The sequence below is a fragment of the Stomoxys calcitrans genome, chromosome 1 (genome assembly GCF_963082655.1).
Source record: "Stomoxys calcitrans chromosome 1, idStoCalc2.1, whole genome shotgun sequence".
NCBI classification, from domain to species: domain Eukaryota; kingdom Metazoa; phylum Arthropoda; class Insecta; order Diptera; family Muscidae; genus Stomoxys; species Stomoxys calcitrans.
In genome coordinates, this window is record NC_081552.1 from 21,099,145 (window position 1) to 21,121,216 (window position 22,072).

Here is a 22,072-nt window from a genome sequence, read left to right on the forward strand (position 1 = left end):
TTAGTACCTTAGTGTACGAATTTCAGAAAAAAATCTTCTAGCCGCCTGGTATATACACTTAAGATGTACATATAGCCCATTTCAGAGCTCTAGCTCAATCGGTAAAGAAAATGCCATTTTGCTCGTTTTAGTACCTAAATGGACGAAATCCACAAAACACTTCTAGTGGCCCAATACATAATGTCGAGGTGTATCTCTATAACAAATTTCGGATCTCTATCTCAATTCGTAAAGAAAGTAAATTAAACAAGTAAAAGCGTGCTAAGTTCGGCCGGGCCGAATCTTATATACCCTCCACCATAGATCGTATTTGTTGAGTTCTTTATGTATCGGGCTATAGACCGATTCAGACCATAATAACCACGTATGTTGATGGTCATGAGAGAATCCGTCGTACAAAATTTCAGGCAAATCGGATAATAATTGCGACCTCTACAGGCTCAAGAAGTCAAGATCCCAGATTGGTTTATATGACAGCTATATCAAGTTATGGAACGATTTGAACCATACTTGGCACAGTTATTGGATATTATAACAAAACACGTCGTGCCAAAATTCATTCAAATCGGATAAGAATTGCGCACTCTAGAGGCTCAAGAAGTCAAGACCCAAGATCGGTTTAAATGACAGCTATATCAGGTTATGGACCGCTTCGGAAGTTAGCGTGCTTTCGACAGACAGATGGACGAACGGACGGACATGGCTAGATCGACATAAAATGTCACAACGATCAAGAATATATATACTTTATGGGGTCTCAGACGAATATTTCGAGTAGTTACAAAAAGAATGACAAAATTAGTAACCCCCCATCCTATGGTGGAGGGTTTATACCCTCCCAAAACTCCCAGTCGCAGAATGTATACTGCCAAGCTGTAACTGTATCCCAAATTTAAGTCCTCTAACTCAATCCGTAAGGAAAGACCCTTTTAAAAAATTTTGTACCTAAATGGGCAAATTTCAAAAAACTCGGTGGTGGGTATATTTTTATCAGATCAGTTCAGATTTGGATATAGCTGCCATATAGACCGATCTCTCGATTGAAGGTCTTGGGCCAATAAAAGGCGCATTTATTATCCAACTTCTCCGAAATTTGGGACAGTGAGTTGTGTTCGGCCCTTCAACATTCTTCTTTAATTTGACATAGATCAGTCCAGATTTTAATAAAGCTGCCATATAGAACGATCTCTCGATATAAGGATTTGGGCCCATAAAAGGCGTATTTATAGTCCGCTTTCGCCGAAATTTTGGACATTCCTCTTTGATTTTGAATTTGGCCCAGATCGGTTCTGATTTGGATATAGCTGTCATATATACCGATCTCTCGATTTAAAGTCTTGGCCCCATAAAAGGCGCATTTATTGTTTGGTTTTGCCGAAATTTAGGATAGTGAGTTGTGTTAGGGCCTTCGACATCCCTCTTTAATTTGGCCCAGATCGGTTCTGATTTGGTTATAGCTGCCATATGGACCGGTCTCTCGATTTGAAGTTTTGTCCGCATAAAAGGCAACATTTATAATCCGATTTCGCTGAAATTTGACACTTTTGTTAGGGTTTTCGACATCCGTGTCGTTTATGGGTCAGGTCGGTCTATGTTCGGGTATGGCTACCACAAAGACCAATATTTTGTTCTACAAAATTGAACAATGAGTTGTACTTATTAGACCTCTCAATATCCGTGTCGAATTTGTTCCAAATCGGAACATATTTCGTTTTGGACATATTTAGTTCCTTAATGTACAATTGTGAAAACATTTTCTAATCACCCAGTATATGCCCTCCAAGTGTAACAGCATCCCAATATTGAGAGCCTTAGCTCAATACGTAAAGAAAGAACCATTTTGTACGTTTCAGTACCAAAATGTAATAATCTAAAAAAAAAATGCTTTCAAGATTTCAATTATACCACAATAAGTACGTTTACTTCCACTTCTGGTACGGTTTGTATTCCCGTTCGCTGTAGGCGAAGAAAAACTTTTTCGCAATATTTTGCACTTTTTAGTACGAAAATGTACGTGTATGTCAGCCATCATATTTTCCCTAGTTGTACCTCCATACCGAATTTCAGACCTCTAGCTTCATCTGCAAATAAGATACCAATTTCGGTACTAATTGTATGAATTGTAAATAAATCAGTTAGTCAAACATTTTTGCTAGCTGTACCTACATGCCAAATTTCAGCCTCTTGCTGCATCTGTAAAGAAAGAACCTAAGTACCAAAGTATACGAATTGTAAATAAATCATTTTGCCACTCATTATGTATTTCCAAGTTGTATGTACATACTTAATTTCAGACCTTTAGCTCCATTTGTAAAGAAAGAACCAAATGGTACCAATTGCGGTACTAAACGTACGCTTTCTCTCGTAACCAGTACTATTTCTCATATTTTCTTTTCAGTTTCATTATTTTCCAGCTGATGTCTTCTAAATCAAATTTCAAAATTCTAGCTCCATACATCTGCCCTGTTCAGAGTTCACCTGTTAAACTGTGTTTAACAGCTGAATTTAAGTTTCATAGGTTTAAGAAATTTTCTTGAGTTATTCAATGAATTGCTTTATCTTTCTTTATCCCATTTAAATTTTTGTACACTCCACCATAGGAAAGGGGTATACTAATTTCGTCATTCTGTTTGTAACACCTCGAAATATTGCGTTGGAGACCCCATAAAGTATATATATTCTTGATCGTCGTGACATTTTATGTCGATCTAGCCATGTCCGTCCGTCTATCCGTATGTCTGGTATAAATTGAAATTTTGTACAAATACTTCTTATTGGTGTAGGTCAGTTGGGATTGTAAATGGACCATATAGGTCCATGTTTTGATATAGCTGCCTAGACTTCTTGAGCTTCTAGAGGGCGAAATTCTTATAGGATAGGGCTAAAATTTTGGACATGGTGTTTGACTTTCATAAACTGTGCCAAGTATGGTTTAAATGGGTTCATAACCTGATATAGCTACCATATCAACTGATCTCCCAATTTGACTTTTTTTACTCGATTTATGTGTTATGAAAATGTTTTCTGGGTTATTCGTATTCTTCGTATCTTCATTTGTCATCACATAAAATTATTGTCTTACTAAGGTGCTCTCATTTGTTCTCTTGTTTGCCAATGCATATGTTCTCCCACTTAATATAAGAGCTCCACAAACAGTAGCAAAAATCACCTATGTGGATGCGCTCTCTTCATATAATCAGCCACTTCTAAATGAAAAAATTGACAACACACAACGGCAATGAAAACAAAAAAAAAGCGGAAAAACAATAACAACTGTTGGTAACTAAATTAAAGAGAGGGGTGCTTGCTAGCTAGCAAACCCCCCCCCCCCCCACTCGCCCCAAACTTGCTTGGTCTACAAATTACACAAACAACAACATCATTAACTAACAAAAAGACTTTGTCAGTTATAAAATAAAACATTGGCTCAGAGTTGCTGCTTGATGTAGTTGTTGTTGTTATTGGTTGTTGTGTTGGTGGGTTGCTTGGTTGCTGGTTGATATGATGAACACACATTAACAATAAAAGCAACAATAATAATAACAACATGACGAAACACGAACACCACTAAACAAATGACGGTTGACTTGGTAACTTAACGTAGTCGTTTTCGGCCCATTCAGTCTACAACGAACGTTCGCTCTGATAACTTGGTTAACGACGCTGGCAACAAAACAAACTGAAGATTTTTTTTCATTTCATTCTAAAAACAAAGAAGCAACTACAAACCGCGCGCGTTGTTTTTATTTTTGTGTTTTATTTTATTTTTATTTAATGGTGGATTAAAAGTTTTCTGATTTAAGAATCATTTCAAGATTCTGATGTGTCTTTAGAAAAGAGAAAATGCAAACAACAGTGGCAACAATAACATCAGCCAAGAGTGTGTGAAAAAAGCATAGAAACCACCAACAACAATAGAATAAAGTGGAAAAACAGAAGTGGCGGCGGCGTTATTCAAGTACCATTGGCAGAGCCCTTTTGAATAAAATAAGAAAACAAAAACGGAAATACTAGTGCAATAGCAACAACTGCAATAACAACAACAACGACCAGCCGTTTAGCAGCCGTAAGACAATTGCAACTCACAACTGACGGAAGTTTCAAAGCAAACGCTCAAGCTGGTTTTGCCCAATTTCGTGTTTGGTTTTGGGCTCCTTTGTGATGCGATGTTTCAAAAGAAAAATTGTACTCAATTAAGAGGAAGTGAAATTTTAAAGCTGAACTCTGTGAGAAGAGACATTCAAAGTTAAATATAATCAAAAGAAAAATAATTGCTGACAAAATTGACAACCGGATTTATATGTTAAACCGACAACAACAACTATAGCGAATAATTTACACAGCTAATCATACGCTAATAACTTACACCGCTCGCGAAAAGAACCTTAGCCAAGATTTGTTGCTTGTGTGTTTTTTGCTTTAATTGAGAAAGTCGCGACATTAGGTTGGCAAATATACTCACCAAAACCCCAATTCAACCATACTCACCATTACATTACGGGTGAAGGTAAACAAACGTGTATTAACAACAACAACTGTGGAAAACAAGCAAACCTTTGCCAGATTTAAGCTAAGAAACGTAGAATTTTGGTGGTTATAAGAAATAAATTGAAAAGAGAGCAAAAAAAACAAAGAAACAAAATAAATCAACTTTTTAGGTGAAATAATTATAAAAATCCATATTCAGGGGGAAAAAAACTAAAAAAGTTGAATAAATTTAAGTAAAATAAAAACAAAAAATTGTGCAAGGAAAACCGCAATAAATTGTGAAAAGTGAAAATTTTGCTAAAAATTTAACCACTAAAAATAGTAAAGGCAAAAGCAACTGAAAAAAGAATAAAAGAAAAGTAGTTAATTAATACGTACAGCATAATATCAATACAGTTGTTGGTGTTCTCCTACCAAAAAAAAAAAAAAAAAATTAAATAAATAATAAATAATCTCATATATTGTTAATATAGTATACACAACTCCCCAGGGGCTGCTGCTCGCTTCAAGCCACCTCAGCTAAATCGTTACACTTGAATCAACAAACCGTGAAGTAAGCAAAACACAAACGAAAAATTGGTTATTATCAATTTTTTTTTATATTTTTACCATTTCCATTCTCTATTATTATTTATATGTTATTTATTTATGTACATACGTATTTAAAATCCATATCATACATCGCACCACCAACCATAGCCATAACCATCAGCAACATTGTCATCGTCATCATCATCTTCCAGGTATTTTGGCGTTAGCATACTAATTTTCTATTTGTTTTAGCAAATCTGTTTTGTACAATCATTGAAATCATGAAAAATCTCATATTCTATAAAGGAACATTTAAATCCGGTTTTTATACCCACCAACGAAGGATGGGGGTATATTCATTTTGTCATTCCGTTTGCAACACATCGAAATATCCATTTCCGATCCTATAAAGTATATATATATATATATATGATCAGCGTAGAAATCTAAGACGATCTAGACATGTCCATCCGTCTGTCTGTTGAAATCACGCTACAGTCTTTAAAAATAGAGATATTGAGCTGAAACTTTGCACAGATTATTTTTTTTTTTATCCATAAGCAGGTTAAATTCGAAGATGGGCTATGTCGGACTATATCTTGATATAGCCCCCATATAGATTGATCCGCCGATTTGGGGTCTTTGGCCAATAAAAGCCACATTTATTATCCGATTTTGCTGAAATTTCGGTCTGTGAGTTGCGTTAGGCGCTTCGACATCCTTCGCTAATTTGACTCGGATCGGTCCAGATTTGCATATAGCTGCCATATAGACCGATCCGCCGATTAAGGGTCTTAGGCCCATAAAAGCCACATTTATTATCCAATTTTGCTGAAATTTGGGTCTGTGAGTTGCGTTAGGCGCTTCGACATCCTTCGCTAATTTGACTCGGATCGGTCCAGATTTGCATATAGCTGCCATATAGACCGATCCGCCAATTAAGGGTCTTAGGCCCATAATAGCCACATTTATTATCCGATTTTGCTGAAATTTGGGACGGTGGGTTGTGTTAGACCCTTCGACATCTTTTGTTAATTTGGTCGTAATTGCGGATTTTTCATATAGTCGGCGTTGACACATTTTTTCACAGCTTGTGACTCTGTAATTGCATTCTTTATTCTGTCAGTTATCAGCTATTACTTTTAGCTTGCTTTAGAAAAAAAGTGTAAAAAAGTATATTTGATTAGAGTTCATTTTAAGTTTTATTAAAAATGCATTTACTTTCTTTTAAAAAATCCGCAATTACTTTTTGGGCAACCCAATATATCCCCACCACACGTTGCTCATCAAGCTGTCCTCAAATCAAATGATTGCTTTATAGCAGGTAATATGAGGTTCTTGATCATTTGACTCTACAGATGTCATGCATGTTGAAGGCCGTAATAGAACATCAAATCTAAAATTCCAACCAAAACAAATAATAACTGCGATCCTTAAGTGCTCAAATAATTAAATCGTTCAAAAATTCGTTCTCTAATGTCAATGAGTGTTATCCGATTAACCTTCACAAGTCCAAAAGCATTTATGCACGTCGTAGTCCAACACCCACCCGGGTGGATCGTATTTTTAACCTCATATTTTATGAGGATGAGAATGTCATGTATTCAACAAAATTTCATATTAGTGTGACGATTGAAAAAAAAGGTCAGCAAACAGTTTTAAATCCACTATCTTTGCATCGTTGCCGATTTTATAATATCATTCGCAATTCATCTTTGATGGGTCCCATACCAATCAACGAAAATTTAACTAAAGTTGATACATTCAAGTGTATCATGTGTTCAAGCATGATTAACATCATTTGTAGACATACACATAATAATAAAGCAGAGGCTGCGTATGCTCAATGGAACGTTGAAAATCCTGGAAAATTCGTGTATGGAAAACAATAGCAGTGTATCAGATTTTTTGCATTTCTTTGAATTTTAATTATAAGTGGACTAGCCGAACCCGGCCAGCTCCGCTGCGCCTTCTTTTACAATATAGGGAACAAAACTATCCTTTGAATATTTATTTTCGGCAATTAAAGAGATTTTAGTGAAATACCATGCTACGATATATATGTTACTTGACGAACCGTATGACAATATAATTGCCTTTATTTGAATTCCGTATGATCTTTTATCTCAAATACCTTTCATTTGAACCCCTTATTGTAAAAGTCAGCAAATATGTCCGGTTTGGGGGTGCTGGGTCCCAAAAACTATCAACATCGAGCTTTACTCCCTTTGAGTCCCAAATTTTCATAACAAGCAAATGCGTTCTATTTGAAGGTTGTTATGGTGGTGGGACGTCCCCTAGACAGTTGGTCCCGAGTGTTCATATCAGATTCGTGCTCTATTCCCAAATACCTTTTATTTGAGCCCCATATTTCCCTAGTCGGCAAACATGTCCGTTTTGGGGGATGGGGCAGCCACTCAGTATCTTATCTTGGCCCCTAAAATATATATCAGCTTCGTGTTTTACTCTTCTTACTGTTAATGCCTTTTATTTGAGCCCCGTATTGCCATGGCATAGGTGCTGTTCGGCCTACTGTTTTGCGGAAGGGGTGGACCCCCAAAAACTTGGTCCCGAAAGTGAGTATCAATTTCGTGCTCTACTGCCTTTTATTTGAGCCCCACATTGCCATGGCAGGTAAATATGTCCGATTTAGGGATGTTTTGGGGAGTGGGTGGTCCCCAAACACTTAGCGCTGAAAAAATATCGGCATTGCGCTCTACTCTCAAATATCTTTTATTTGAACCGCATATTACCATTGGTTTAAGGAGGCCAAACACTTGGCCCCAAAATTCGATGTCAAATTCGTTTTCTAACCACAAGTACCTTTCATTTGAGCCGCTTATTGCAATAGTCAGCAAATATGTCCGGTTTGAGGGTTGGGGTGTTTTGGAGGATGTGGCGGCCACTTGACCCTGAAAATATATATTAAGTTCGTGTTCTACGCCTAAATATCTTTTATTTGAGTCCCATATTGCAATGGTCAGCAAATACGTTCTATATGGGATGTTATAAGGTAGGGTGGCCCCATAGACACTTTTTCCCGATAGTTGATATCAGATTCATGCTCTATTCCCAAAGACCTCTCATTTGAGCCCCATATTGTTATGGTCGATAAATATGTCCGATTTAGTGGTGTTATTTGGGTTGGAACGGTCCACAAAATACTTGGTCCCACAATTGGATATAAGATACGTATTCTACTCTTAAATACCTTTAATTTGTGCCAAGTACGGTTCAAATTGATCTATAACCTGATATAGCTCCCATACAAAACGATCTCCCGATTTGACTTCTTGAGCCCTTACAATCCGCAATTTTTGTCCGATTTGGTTGAAATTTCGCTTTTAGTGTTTTGTGGTGGAACGCTATTCTACGTTCGGCTAGTGGAACAAATATTATGTCATAGCCAATTAAAGTAAGGTAAAGTAAGTATAGGGAGTGTATTGTTATGACTTCCAACAACTGTGTTAAGTACGGTCCGAATCGGTCTAAACCTGATATAGCTTCCATATAAACCGATCTCCCGATTTGAATTCTTGAGCCCTTACAAGCCGCAATTTTTGTCCGATTTGGCTAAAACTTTGCATGCGATGTTCCGTTATTACATCCAAGAACTGTGCAAAGTACAGTCCAAATAGGTCTATAACCTGAATTAGCTCCCTTAAAACCGATCTCTCGATTATCCTTGTTCGGTTCCCAAAAGCTATAATTTTTGCTGGTTTGACAGAAGTTTGGTATGTAAAATAAAATTATCCCCTTCAACTTAATTAAGTTTAGATAAATTTGTAAGCGGAATCCATGGTGGAGGGTTCCTAAGATTCGGCCCGGCCGAACGTAGAACGCTTTTTCTTGATATATAAGATGCCATATCTCAAGCCAACCTGTCACAGATTTATGAACAAAAAATTCGGATGAAGACCTGTGTATGCCTCACATAAGAGCTCGTTCAAAAAATCCGGTAATTAGTACACTCAGCCAAATTTGTTATTCAAAACAACAAAAATTTTTGCTAAAATAGCAGTTTTGGCCACCTTAAGCAGAAGGGCAAATGCTATATGTGTCGGGAGCTGCAAAAGCCAGTATCCATTGAACATAGCTACAATCAAAAAAAATGCGAAAACTGCTATATGAACACACCTTCAACATTCCAAGAGATCTTTGCTGTGACTTTAAATTTGAATTTTTTCCATACATTCATCATAACATTATATATAATAGTTAACATTATTTCTGGTGGTACAAGTAGAATATTTCGAGGAAAAAAGCAAATCCCACCCGGGTGGGTTTCGTTCGGACTACGACGCACAAAAAATGACAAAACCAAAGAACAAAAAAATGTAGTGGGAAATCGAAATCATTTTTTTTTTATTTTCCAGCAAAAAAAAAACAAATTTGGTCACTGAGTCCAAAGTATTTTCTGATTGGGTTAAAATTGGCTGAGTAATCAATATTTGAAAATCAAAAATGCCACCCGGGTGGGTTTTGGACTTGCGGCTACAGGCTACAGTTAAGCTTAATGATTAGGGTCCTCTTTTTTAAGCCAAGTCCGAACGGCATGCAGCCTAGCGGCACCACTTAGTAGAGAAGATTTAACATGGCAGAATACCGCTCAAATGTAGCCAGTGCTCTGGTGTTCACGCCCGAATTTGAACCTAGGCGGTAGGCGTCATAGGCGGACATGCTAATCTCTGCACCACGGTGGTCACCACATAATTCATACTCTGTAAAAATTTGAGTTTTTGGAAAAAAATCCTTGAGAAATGGTTAGAAAGTTTACTTGAACTCCAAACAGGTGCAGCTCGAATCAGGATACTTGTGTCGCGACCTAGCTAGTCTATGTATAGAGACAACTGGTATCTTTAGTTCAGCTCAACATTGAGGGTATGTACTAAATCTCCAATATAAGATTGTCTCCTAGGTTTCTCGTGGAATTGCTTGTTTGTTAAAAATGCTATGATTTTGTCTATTAAAATTCAAGTTTCAATGCTCACCTATGTTACTGTGAACGTTAATCTGCTCATTAAACTTTAATCTCCATTAAGAATGCTAATCTAATGAAACCTGTTGTGTTATTTCCACTATAGTTTAAGACCTTTTGTGGCATTATGGTTTCATTTTGAAATCAGTGTAGGCTAAGCAACGAGTTGTTATTCTTTTTATACCCACCACAGAAGGATGGGGGTATATTCATTTTGTCATTCCGAAACATCCAATTCCAACCCGATAAAGTATGGATATTGGGCTTCAGTGGCTAAGGATGTCAAATCGGGAGATCCGTTTATGTGGCAGCTATGTCAGGTTATAGACTGATTTGAACCGTATTTGGCACAGTTGTTAAAAGTTGAAATAGAATACCGCATGGAAAATTTCAGCCGAATCGGACAAAAAATGCGGCTTGTAAGAACTCAAGAAGTCAAATCGAGAGATCAGTTTATATGGGAGCTATATCAGGTTATAAACCGATTTGGACCGTAAATGACACAGCTATTGAAAGTCATAACAGAATACTATAAGCGAAATTCCAACCAATTCGGAAAAAAATTGCGGCTTCTAGGGGCTCAAGCAGTCAAATCGGGAGATCGGTTTATATGGGAGTTATATCAGGTTATAGACCAATTTAAACCGTCCTCAGCGCTGTTGTTGGAAGTCATAGCAGAACACAACATGCCAAATTTCAGCCAAATCGGATAAAAATTGCGGCTTCCAGGGGCTCAAGAAGTCAAATTGGGAGATCGGTTTATATGGGAGCTATATCTAAATCGGAACCGACATGGCCCATTTGCAATCCCCAACGATCTACATCAGTATTAAGCATCTGTGCAAAATTTGAAGCGGTCGAAATCGGTCTATAACTTGATATAACTCCCATATAAATCGATCTCTCGATTTGACTTCTTGAGGCCCTAGAAGTGTTCTGTTACGACAACTGTGCCAAATACAGTCCGAATCGGTCTGTAACCTGATATAGCTCGCATATAAACCGATCTCTCAGTCATCCTTGTTCGGTTCCTAGGAGCTTAAATTTTTGCTGGTTTGAAAGAAGTTCGATGTATAGAATAAAATTATGCCCTTCAACATGGGTTTCCAAGATTCGGCCCGTCCGAACTTAGCTCGCTTTTACTTGTTTTCCTGTTCTTTCGATATTCGATACTCTTAATCAAGGTACAGGTCGCATTTGTTGTCCAATTATCTTAGAATTTAGCACAAGCCACATTTTTGGTCTAAGGACGATCGCTATTGATTATGAACAGAATCGGTTCAGATTTAGATATAGCTTCCATATATATATATATATATATATATATACATGGGAGCTATGGCCTTTTAAGGATCTCGTAGCTATAATTTTGTTCCGATCTTTACAAAATTTTGCACAAGAGGTTTTATTTAATGTTCGCACAGGTGTGCATAGTTTTATCGAAATCGGTTCAGTTTTATATATAGATACACCTATATATCTTTCATCCGGTATGGCCTTTTAAGACTGTAGTAGCCACAGTTTTGGTCCAATCTTTATAAAATTTGTACAAGAGGTTCTATTTAATGTTCCAACATGTGTGCCCAATTTTAGCGAAATCGGTTCAGATTTACTTTTACCTCCGATACATGTCTTTTTGCCTTTATAGGCAAAAAACAATTTTGTCAATAGCGATCGTCTATGGACCAAAGAAGTGACTTGGGCAAAATTTTATGATAATCGGGCATCAAATGCGACCTGTACCTTGATCACAAAAATATGAAATATCGAAAGAACAGGGAGAAAATGTTGAAGTCGAGAGTTGCGGATTAGGATTTTATGTTAGATACATGGTTTCTTTGGAGAAACTTCTTAGATTTGTATGTAGTTCACGTGTTTGATATATGATTTTATTGGGTTGCCCAAAAAGTAATAAATTTTTTCACAGCTTGTGACTCTGTAATTGGTTTCTTTCTTCTGTCAGTTATCAGCTGCTACTTTTAGCTTGCTTTAGAAAAAAAGTGTAAAAAAAGTATATTTGATTAAAGTTCATTCAAAGTTTTATTAAAAATGCATTTACTTTCTTTTAAAAAATCCGCAATTACTTTTTGGGCAACCCATACAAAAACAATCGCCCTGGCCTAATGTATATTCTTGGTCGTCGTAAAAATCTAAGACGATCTAGTCATGTCCGTCCGTCTGTCTATTGAAATTACGCTATAGTCTTTAAAAATAGAGATTGAACTGAATTTTAATTTAGGCAGGTTAAGTTCGAAGATGGGCTAAATCGGACTATATCTTGATATAGCCCCCATTTAGACCGATATGCCCATTTAAGGTCTTGGGCCCATAAAAGCCACATTTATTATCCGATTTTAGTGAAATTTGAGACGGTGAATTGTGTTAGATCACTAGCCCAGATCGGTTCAGATTTGGATATAGCTTTCATATTGACCGATCTCTCTATTTTAGATCTTGGGCCCAAAAAAGGTGCTTTTATTTTTGGCCCAGATCGGTTCAGATTTGGATATACCTGCCATATAGACCAATTTCGCAATTTAAGGCCTTGGGCCCATAAAAGGCACATTTATTGTCCGTTATCGCTGAAACTTGGGACAGTGACTTATGTTAGGCTTTTCGATATCCATGACCTATATGCTTCAGATCGGTCTATATTTGGATATAGCTGTCAAAATGACCAATATTAAACCAAAATTGAACAGTGACTTGTATTTATGAGACCACTCAATGTCCGTGCCGAATTTGTTCCAAATCGGATCATATTTGGATATAACTGCTGTGGGTGTATAAATAATGCATTTTTCGCCGCATTATCACGAATGGTGGTTTACATATATACCCGAGGTTGTGGGTATCCAAAGTTCGGCCCGGCCGAACTTAATGCCTTTTTACTTGTTTTTATACCCACCACCGAAGGATGGGGGTATATTCATTTTGTCATTCCGTTTGCAACACATCGAAATATCCATTTCCGACCCTATAAAGTATATATATATTCTTGATCAGCGTAAAAATCTAAGACGATCTAGACATGTCCGTCCGTCTGTCCTTCTGTCTGTTGAAATCACGCTACAGTCTTTAAAAATAGAGATATTGAGCTGAAACTTTGCACAGGTTCTTTTTTTGTCCATAAGCAGGTTAAGTTCGAAGATGGGCAATATCGGACTATATCTCCATATAGCCCCCATATAGACCGATCCGCCGATTTAGGGTCTTAGGCCCATAAAAGCCACATTTATTATCCGATTTTGATGAAATTTGGGACAGTGAGTTGTATTAGACCCTTCGATATCGTTCGTCAATTTGGCTCAGATCGGTCCAGATTTGGATATAGCTGCCATATAGACCGATCCTCCGATTAAGGGTCTTCGGCCCATAAAAGCCACATTTATTATCCGATTTTGTTGAAATTTGGGACAGTGAGTTGTGTTAGACCCTTCGACATCCTTCGTCAATTTGGCTCATATCGGTCCTGATTTGGATATAGCTGCCATATAGACCGATCCTCCGATTTAGGGTCTTCGACCCATAAAAGCCACATTTATTATCCGATTTTGATGAAATTTGGGACAGTGAGTTGTGTTAGACCCTTCGACATCCTTCGTCAATTTGGCTCATATCGGTCCTGATTTGGATATAGCTGCCGTATAGACCGATCCTCCGATTTAGGGTCTTCGGCCCATAAAAGCCACATTTATTATACGATTTTGATGAAATTTGGGACAGTGAGTTGTGTTAGACCCTTCGACATCCTTCGTCAATTTGGCTCAGATTGGTCCAGATTTGGATATAGCTGCCATATAGACCGATCCTCCGATTTAGGGTCTTCGGCCCATAAAAGCCACATTTATTATCCGATTTTGATGAAATTTGGGACAGTGAGTTGTGTAAGGCCCATCGACATCCTTAGTCAATTTGGCTCATATCGGTCCTGATTTGGATATAGCTGCCATATAGACCGATCCTCCGATTTAGGGTCTTCGGCCCATAAAAGCCACATTTATTATCCGATTTTGGTGAAATTTGGGACAGTGAGTTCTGTTAGACCCTTCGACATCCTCCGTCAATTTGGCTTAGATCGGTCTAGATTTGGATATAGCTGCCATATAGACCGATCCTCCGATTAAGGGTCTTCGGCCCATAAAAGCCACATTTATTATCCGATTTTGGTTAAATTTGGGACAGTGAGTTGTGTTAGGCCCATCGACATCCTTCGTCAATTTGGCTCAGATCGGTCCAGATTTGGATATAGCTGCCATATAGACCGATCCTCCGATTTAGGGTCTTCGGCCCATAAAAGCCACATTTATTATCCGATTTTGATGAAATTTGGGACAGTGAGTTGTGTTAGACCCTTCGACATCCTTCGTCAATTTGGCTCATATCGGTCCTGATTTGGATATAGCTGCCATATAGACCGATGCTCCGATTTAGGGTCTTCGGCCCATAAAAGCCACATTTATTATCCGATTTTGGTGAAATTTGGGACAGTGAGTTGTGTTAGACTCTTCGACATCCTTCGTCAATTTGGCTCAGATCGGTCCAGATTTGGATATAGCTGCCATATAGACCGATCCTCCGATTTAGGGTCTTCGGCCCATAAAAGCCACATTTATTATATGATTTTGGTGAAATTTGGGACAGTGAGTTGTGTTAGACATCCTTCGTCAATTTTGCTCAGATCGGTCCAGATTTGGATATAGCTGCTATATAGACTGATTTATTGATTTATGGTTTTAGGCCCATAAAATGCTTATTTATAGTCCCATGTCGCCGAAATTTGAGATAGTGAGTTAAGTTAAACCCCTTGACATACTTCTGCAATATCGCACAGATCGATTCAGATTTTAGGGCCATAAAAGACGTATTTATTGTCCGATGTCGCTGAAATTTGAGACAGTGGGTTTGGTTAGGCTCTTCGAAGTCCTTCTTCAATTTTGCCCAGATCGGTCCAGACTTGAATATAGCTGCCATATAGACCGATATCGCGATTTAAGGTATTTTCCCCATAAAAGGCGCATTTATAATCCGATTTCACTGAAATTTGACACAGTGACTTATGTTAGGCTTTTCGACATCCGTGTCGTATATGGTTCAGATCGGTTTATTTTTAGATACAGCTAGTGTACTTTTAGTATTTGGTCCAAATCGGAACATATTTTGATATAACTGATATGGGACATAAGGTATGAAATTTTCACCGAATTTTGATGAAAGATGGTTTACATATATACCCGAGGTTGTGGGTATCCATAGTGCGGCCCGGCCTAACTCAATGCCTTTTTACTTGTTTTTAACTTGAATGCAAAGGCACATTAGGGTGCTTTGAAAACTGGCATATGGGTTTTATAAATATTATTGGGAATTTGGACTTTTTAATTTCTGTTGGTAAAGTTGTGAGCAATCTCACTCAATTGTGGGATTTGATATAAACCTTGGGGTTAACTAATATATAAAATAACTAACAAGAAGTCATAACTTTGAAATGGATGTAGAACACTTCAAAAATTCAACTTGTCTGCATGATGAAAAAAAAAATAAAATAAAATAAAACACAAACACAAACAAAGAAGAAAACTGGATTTAAAGTTTCATTTTACTTATGATTCATGATACAGATGTTTGAGGTTTCATCTTTGCCAAGCACTTGTTTCAACTTCATTCGTTCATTCATTCATTTTTGGGTTAAACATCGGTTATCTAAGCTTTTTTTTTTACTTATGATGTTAATTCTTACCTTACACCAGTTCACCCTTACCCCACAATGTTTGTATACACCATTTAAACTTTTTTGTTTTTGCAACAAAATTTCACATTTATGATTTTGTTTGTGTTTTGGTAGGTGTTTATTTTAGAGCTCATTTCTCCTCTTCATAGCGGGTGTTGGAAAGTTAAGCCGAACTTATTACACTTTTTGTTGTTTTTGTTTCAGTTTCGTCTGCTTGTTGTGGCTTTTGTAGTTTCGTTTTATTTTTTGTAAATGTTTTTTTTTTTTTTTTTTTTTTTAGCAAATGACTAATAGTTGGTATCTGAACATTATGAAATATTTTTGTTTTGCTTTATTATAAAACTAGTTATGAGTGTTTTAGCATGTCTGTAGGTAGGTGTTTGAATCATATGGAAAAGACCAAACGAAATTTTCAATTACTGCATTAAATTTTGGGCATGTAGAACAAGAAATAAGAAACCGAAAATTCCTATCTGTTTTTCTATAAGGGGGTCTTAGTTTTGTTGGTTTGCACATTAGGGTGGAGTTACTTTGGAGTTAATCGAAATATTTCTTGCAAACTTGCCCACAGTTATCTCATTATGGCAGAACGAGAAGATTTTTTCTCGTATCAAACAGTGCTGTCCGTTTCAAGTTTCAGACAACTATGCTATTCATAGTTGAGTCTCAAAGGAATACCGCTGATCCTCACCTTTTTATAGAGAAGTTTCACATGACTGAGGTCTTACAAAGGTCGCTGGCATTTGTGAGGAGACAACCATTGGCACAACAGTGTTTACGTTATTCTCGCCAGGAGGCTTTCAGCATTCTTGTCGAATATGCTAAACTATAAGCCATGGTGGCTTCCTATTTGCTTTTGCTGAAAATTAATAACCACGAGTAATTTCGATCTTTCTTCAACAGATATCGCCACAGATATCGTAGTCTATTGTAGGAATTCTGAATTAATTCTGATCAAATTTTAGTTCACCTGCAAGCTTATGGGCTCATCTTCTCATTCAGTGTAACATTTGACAAGTGAATTCTGCGAATTCTTTGCAAATATTTTGTACCCTAACATTGTAGTTATCGAGTGGTTTTGGGTGTTTTTGATTGCTGGCTATAGCATATAATGTTAAAAACAAGTAAAAAGGCGTTAAGTTCGGCCGGGCCGAACTTTGGATACCCACCACCTCTGGTATATATGTAAACCACCTTTCATCAAAATTCGGTGAAAATTTCATACCTTATACTCATATACCTCATACCGATCTGAACTATATACGACACGATGTCGAAAAGCCGAACATAAGTCACTGTGTCAAAGTTCAGTGAAATCGGATTATAAATGCGCCTTTTATGGGGCCAAGACTTTAAATCGAGATATCGGTCTACATGGCAGCTATATCCAAATCTGGGCCGATTTGGGCCAAGTTGCAAAAACATGTCGAAAAGCCTAACACAAAGCACTGTCCCAACTTTCGGCGAAATCGGACAATAAATGCCTCTTTTATGGAACCTAAACCTTTAATCGAGAGATCGGTCTATATGGCAGCTTTATGCAAATCTGGACCGATCTGGGCAAAATTGAAGAAGGACGTCGAAGAGCCTAACCAAACTCACTGTGTCAAATTTCAGCGACATCGGACAATAAATGCGTCTTTTATGGCCCCAAAACCTAAAACCTAGATATCGGTCTATTTGGCAGCTATATCCAAATCTGGACCGATCTGTGCGATATTGCAGAAGTATGTCAAGGGGATTAACTTAACTCACTGTTCCAAATTTCGGCGACATCAGACAATAAATGAGCATTTTATGGGTCCAAAACCATAAATCAAGAAATCGGTCTATATGGCAGCTATATCTAAATCTGAACCGATCTGGACCAAATTGAAGAAATATGTCAAAGGGCCTAACACAACTCACTTTCCCAAATTTCAGGAAAATCGGATAATGAATGTGGCTTTTATGGGCCTAAGACCCTTAACCGGAGGATCGGTCTATATGGCAGCTATATCCAAATATGAACCGATCTGGGCCAATTTAACGAAGGAAGTCGAAGGGCCTAACACAACTCATTGCCCCAAATTTCAACAAAATCGGATAATAAATGTGGCTTTTATGGGCCTAAGACCCTAAATCGGCGGATCGGTCTATGTGGGGGCTATATCAAGATATAGTCCGATATAGCCCATCTTCGAACTTAACCTGCTTATGGACAAAAAAAGAATCTGTGCAAAGTTTCAGCTCAATATCTCTATTTTTGAAGACTGTAGCGTGATTTCAACAGACAGACGGACAGACGGACGGACATGTCTAGATCGTCTTAGATTTTTACGCTGATCAAGAATATATATACTTTATAGGGTCGGAAATGGATATTTCGATGTGTTGCAAACGGAATGACAAAATGAATATACCCCCATCCTTCGGTGGTGGGTATAACAAGTCTAATATTTAATGTGGTCTGTTTCAATATGGTTTATTTTTTGTCCATATCAATGTAGGCATTTCGAGTCTGTCTCGCCAAAGTGAATTTTTATGCCCATATTCCCTTGTGTAACAATGCCATGACGCTTGCAAATGCTTTGTGAAGTGCAATTTAGGCAGAAACCAATAAAATTTGATGTGTGCTTTCATTAATTTTTGTGCTACGGAGTCAATAACGGGCGTTTCACAATTAAATACAAAACGAGGAACAATAGAAGGCGGAAGAACCATATTGTCAAAGTGACAGTATTGAAGTAATCTATTATTACTAGTAAAGAGCAAATGCTTTATATGTATCAATGTATCAACAAGTAAGAGCGTGCCAAGTTCGGCCGGGCTGAATCTTATCTACCCTCCACCATGATTGGCATATGTCTAGTTCTTTGCCTGGCATCATTACATTACATTGCAGGTAAAACAAGTCATTTGCCCGGCATTTCTTTATAGGCAAACAGAGGCTAATGATAAGAAATGCAACCTATACGGTTGTAAGAAGTAATATCAGCGGATGGCTTTTATATGGCAGCTATATCAGGTTATGAACTGATCTGGACCATACTCAGCACAAAACATCTCACACAGCATTTTAGTCAAATCGAATAAGAATTGCGCCATCTAGATGCTCAATCCCAGATCGATTTATATGACAGCTATATCAGGTTTTGAACCGATTTTAACCCTATTGAGCACAGTTATTGGAAGTCATAACAAAACAACTCACACAAAATTTTAGCCAAATTGAATAAAAATTGAGCCGTGTAGAGGCTCAAGATGTCAAAATCCCAGATCGGTTTATATGACACCTATATTAGGCTTTGAACCGATTTGGACTTTACTTTGCACCGTTATTCGAAGACACAACAAAACACCTCACACAAAATTTTAGCCAAATCGAATTTTAGCCAATAAGAATTGCGCCGTCTAGAGGCTCAAGGTGTCAAAATATTAGATCGGTTTATATGGCAGCAATATTAGGTTATGAGAGGATTTCGACCATAGCACAGTTATTGAAAGTCATAACAAAACACCTCATACAAAATTTTAACCAAATCGGATAAGAATTGCGCCGTCTAGAAGCTCAACAAGTCAAGATCCGAGAGCGGTTTATATGGTAGCTGTGGCAGGTTATGAACCAAATTGAACCATGCATAGGACAGTTATTGAAAGTCATAACGAAACACCTCATACATAAATTTAGCCACATCGGATAAGAATTGTGGCCTCTAGAGGCTAAAGCAGTCAAGAACCGAGATCGGTTTATATGGCATCAGGTTATGAACGGATTTATACCATACAAATATTGAAAGTCATAACATAACACCTCATACTAAATTTCAGCAAAACCGGATGAAAATTGCGTCGTTTAGAGGCTCAATAAGTCAGGATCCAGATAGGTTTATATGACAGCTATATCAAATCATCGACCAATATGGCCCATTTACAATCCCTACCGATCCCTACACTAATAGGAAGTATTTGTGCAAAATGTCAAGCGTCTAGCATTACTCCTTCGAAAGTTAGCTTGCTTTCCACTGACAGACGGACATGCCTAGATGGACTTAAAATGTCAAGACGATCAAGAATATATATGCTGGATGGGGTCTCAGATCAATATTTCGAGGTATTACAAATGGAAATGCGATGTTTTATACCCTCCTATGGAGGAGGGTATAAAACATTTCTTACAATCAGATCTGTGGCAAGTTTCATTGTTTGATACTTACTGCCCTTATGTTTTGACCACATACTGTTGCCTGTAATAACTTAACTAAGTGCATTGAAGAATATACACTGCGGGTCATTTCGTGTTATTTATCGTTGAATGTTATTTTGTATTAAAAAAAAATGTATGTAATTGGAATGAACTACCGAGCTGACAGACAGACACACATACATAGGCAGGAACGTTCTGACATACAGATAGACAATCGCACATGCGGAAGGAAATAACAATAAAAAAAACCTAATGTAAATACAAAACAATATCATTCCATAGCAGACCCTCCCTTTTATCTTTCCAGAAACAAAAAAACTTCACTACTGCACCAGTAACAAAGAAATACTTTTCGATTAGTTAAAGGTAGAATAAGCGACCCCCCCAAAAAATAATGAACACCTGAGAAATAAATCAAACAAGTAGTGCAAGAGTGCTAAGTTCGGCCGGGCCGAATCTTATATACCCTTCACCATGGATCGCATATATCATGCTCTTTGCCCGGCATTTCTTAATGGGAAAACAATGGATATTGGATACGAATTGCTGTGCTATTGGAACCATATCAGGTTATGAACTGATTTGGGTCATACTTAGCTTGGATGTTGGTGACCATGGTAGATGTCATTATGCAAAATGTCAAAAAAATTGGCTAAAAAGTGCGCTCAAAAAGTATAATTGGGAGATCGGTTTATGTGGGAGCTATATCAGTTGATGGACCGTATGTTAGAGGTCATAGAAAGAGTCAACGTGCAAAATTTCAGCCACATCGGATAAGAATTATACCCTCTAGAGGCTCAAGTATTATTATCTGGAGAGCTTTATCAGGTTTCCTACCGATTGAGACCATACTTGACACAGTTATTGAAAGTCAAAACAAAACACTTCATACAAAATTTCAGCCAAATCGGATAATAATTGCGCTCTCTAGCGGCTCAAGAAGCCTAAATACAAAATCGGTTTATATGGCAGCTATATCAGGTTATGGACCGATTTGAATCATACTTGACACAGGTATTGAAAGTCATAACAAAACTTCTCATGGAAAATTTCAGACAAATCGTATATCAAAGTATGGGCCGATAAAGTCCATTTGCTATCCCAATCGACCTACACAAATAAGAAGTATATATGCAAAATTTTAAGCGACTGGCTTTAGTCCTTCGAAAATTGGCTAACTTTTGACAGACGGACTGACAAACAGACGGACTGACTTAGAATGCGATCAAGAATATATATACTTTTTTGGATCTCCAAGCAATATTTCCAGGTGCTACAAACGGAATGATGAAATAAGTATACCCCTTATCCTATGGAGGTGGACATAAAAATACTGCATTTGTACGCTTCAAACAAAATACAAAGATAGAACTGGCCTTGTTTGACATGATAGTAAAGTGAAGAACCAGAATATACAAACAACCAGTTATGCATTAAATCAAAAGCAACCCTCTTTACTTTACTTACTTTAATTTCCCTCTATTTAGGAAATTCTAGGGGAGTCAGTTGAGGTAACTACTAACAACCTGAACTACAAATTGTACTACTTACACTAAATTTCCCATGAACATTGCATAAAGGAACAGGGGGTACTAGTGAGCCGTAAATGGCGTACTACTAACAACCTGAACTACAAATTGTACTACTTACACTAAATTTCCCATGAACATTGCATAAAGGAACAGGGGGTACTAGTGAGCCGTAAATGGCGTACGAGTAATAATTGCACATTGACAAGCTTCGATTCGAAGTTAAGGTGATCTTACATGGATTTGTGATTACCGGATTTCCGCCCGCGCATTATGCTCAAGCAGCCGGAAAGAGAACCCAATCTCTGTGTCCTTAATGAAGACGTCCACAACTGTTCTGACCCATCCATGCGCCATTAACCAGCAGATGGCAATATCAGTGTTCTGTTAATCCAAAACTATGCCACTGGCAATTGCTTCGCATACTCGAACGGGATATTATCGCCTCGTTCATTCACTCTCCTATCACCTTAAATCTCATAGCTGCAGTGAGGCAGGCCACCGTAGCGCAGAGGCTAGCATGTCCGCCTATAACGCTGAACGCCTGGGTTCTAATCCTGGGGAGACCATCAGAAAAAATTTTCGTCAGTGGTTTTCCCGAGTGAGCAACTATGTCGAGTGAGGTTTAAAGC

At 37.6% G+C, this 22,072-nt stretch overlaps 1 protein-coding gene across 7 annotated transcripts in view; it reads left to right on the forward strand.

Annotated features, from left to right (window-relative positions):
- The first annotated feature begins 3,600 nt into the window (after nt 1–3,600).
- LOC106086954 (bicaudal D-related protein homolog) overlaps nt 3,601–22,072 on the forward strand; it is a 217,324-nt gene continuing 198,852 nt past the window's right edge. For 2 of the 7 annotated variants that reach the window (XM_059363524.1, XM_059363522.1), the window contains exon 1: nt 3,605–5,041. The gene's annotated coding sequence lies outside the window, so the exon portion shown is untranslated. Of the gene's footprint in view, nt 5,068–22,072 lie in introns of all 7 variants that reach the window. The other 5 variants (XM_013251787.2, XM_013251788.2, XM_059363520.1 and 2 more) reach the window with 5 other exon arrangements.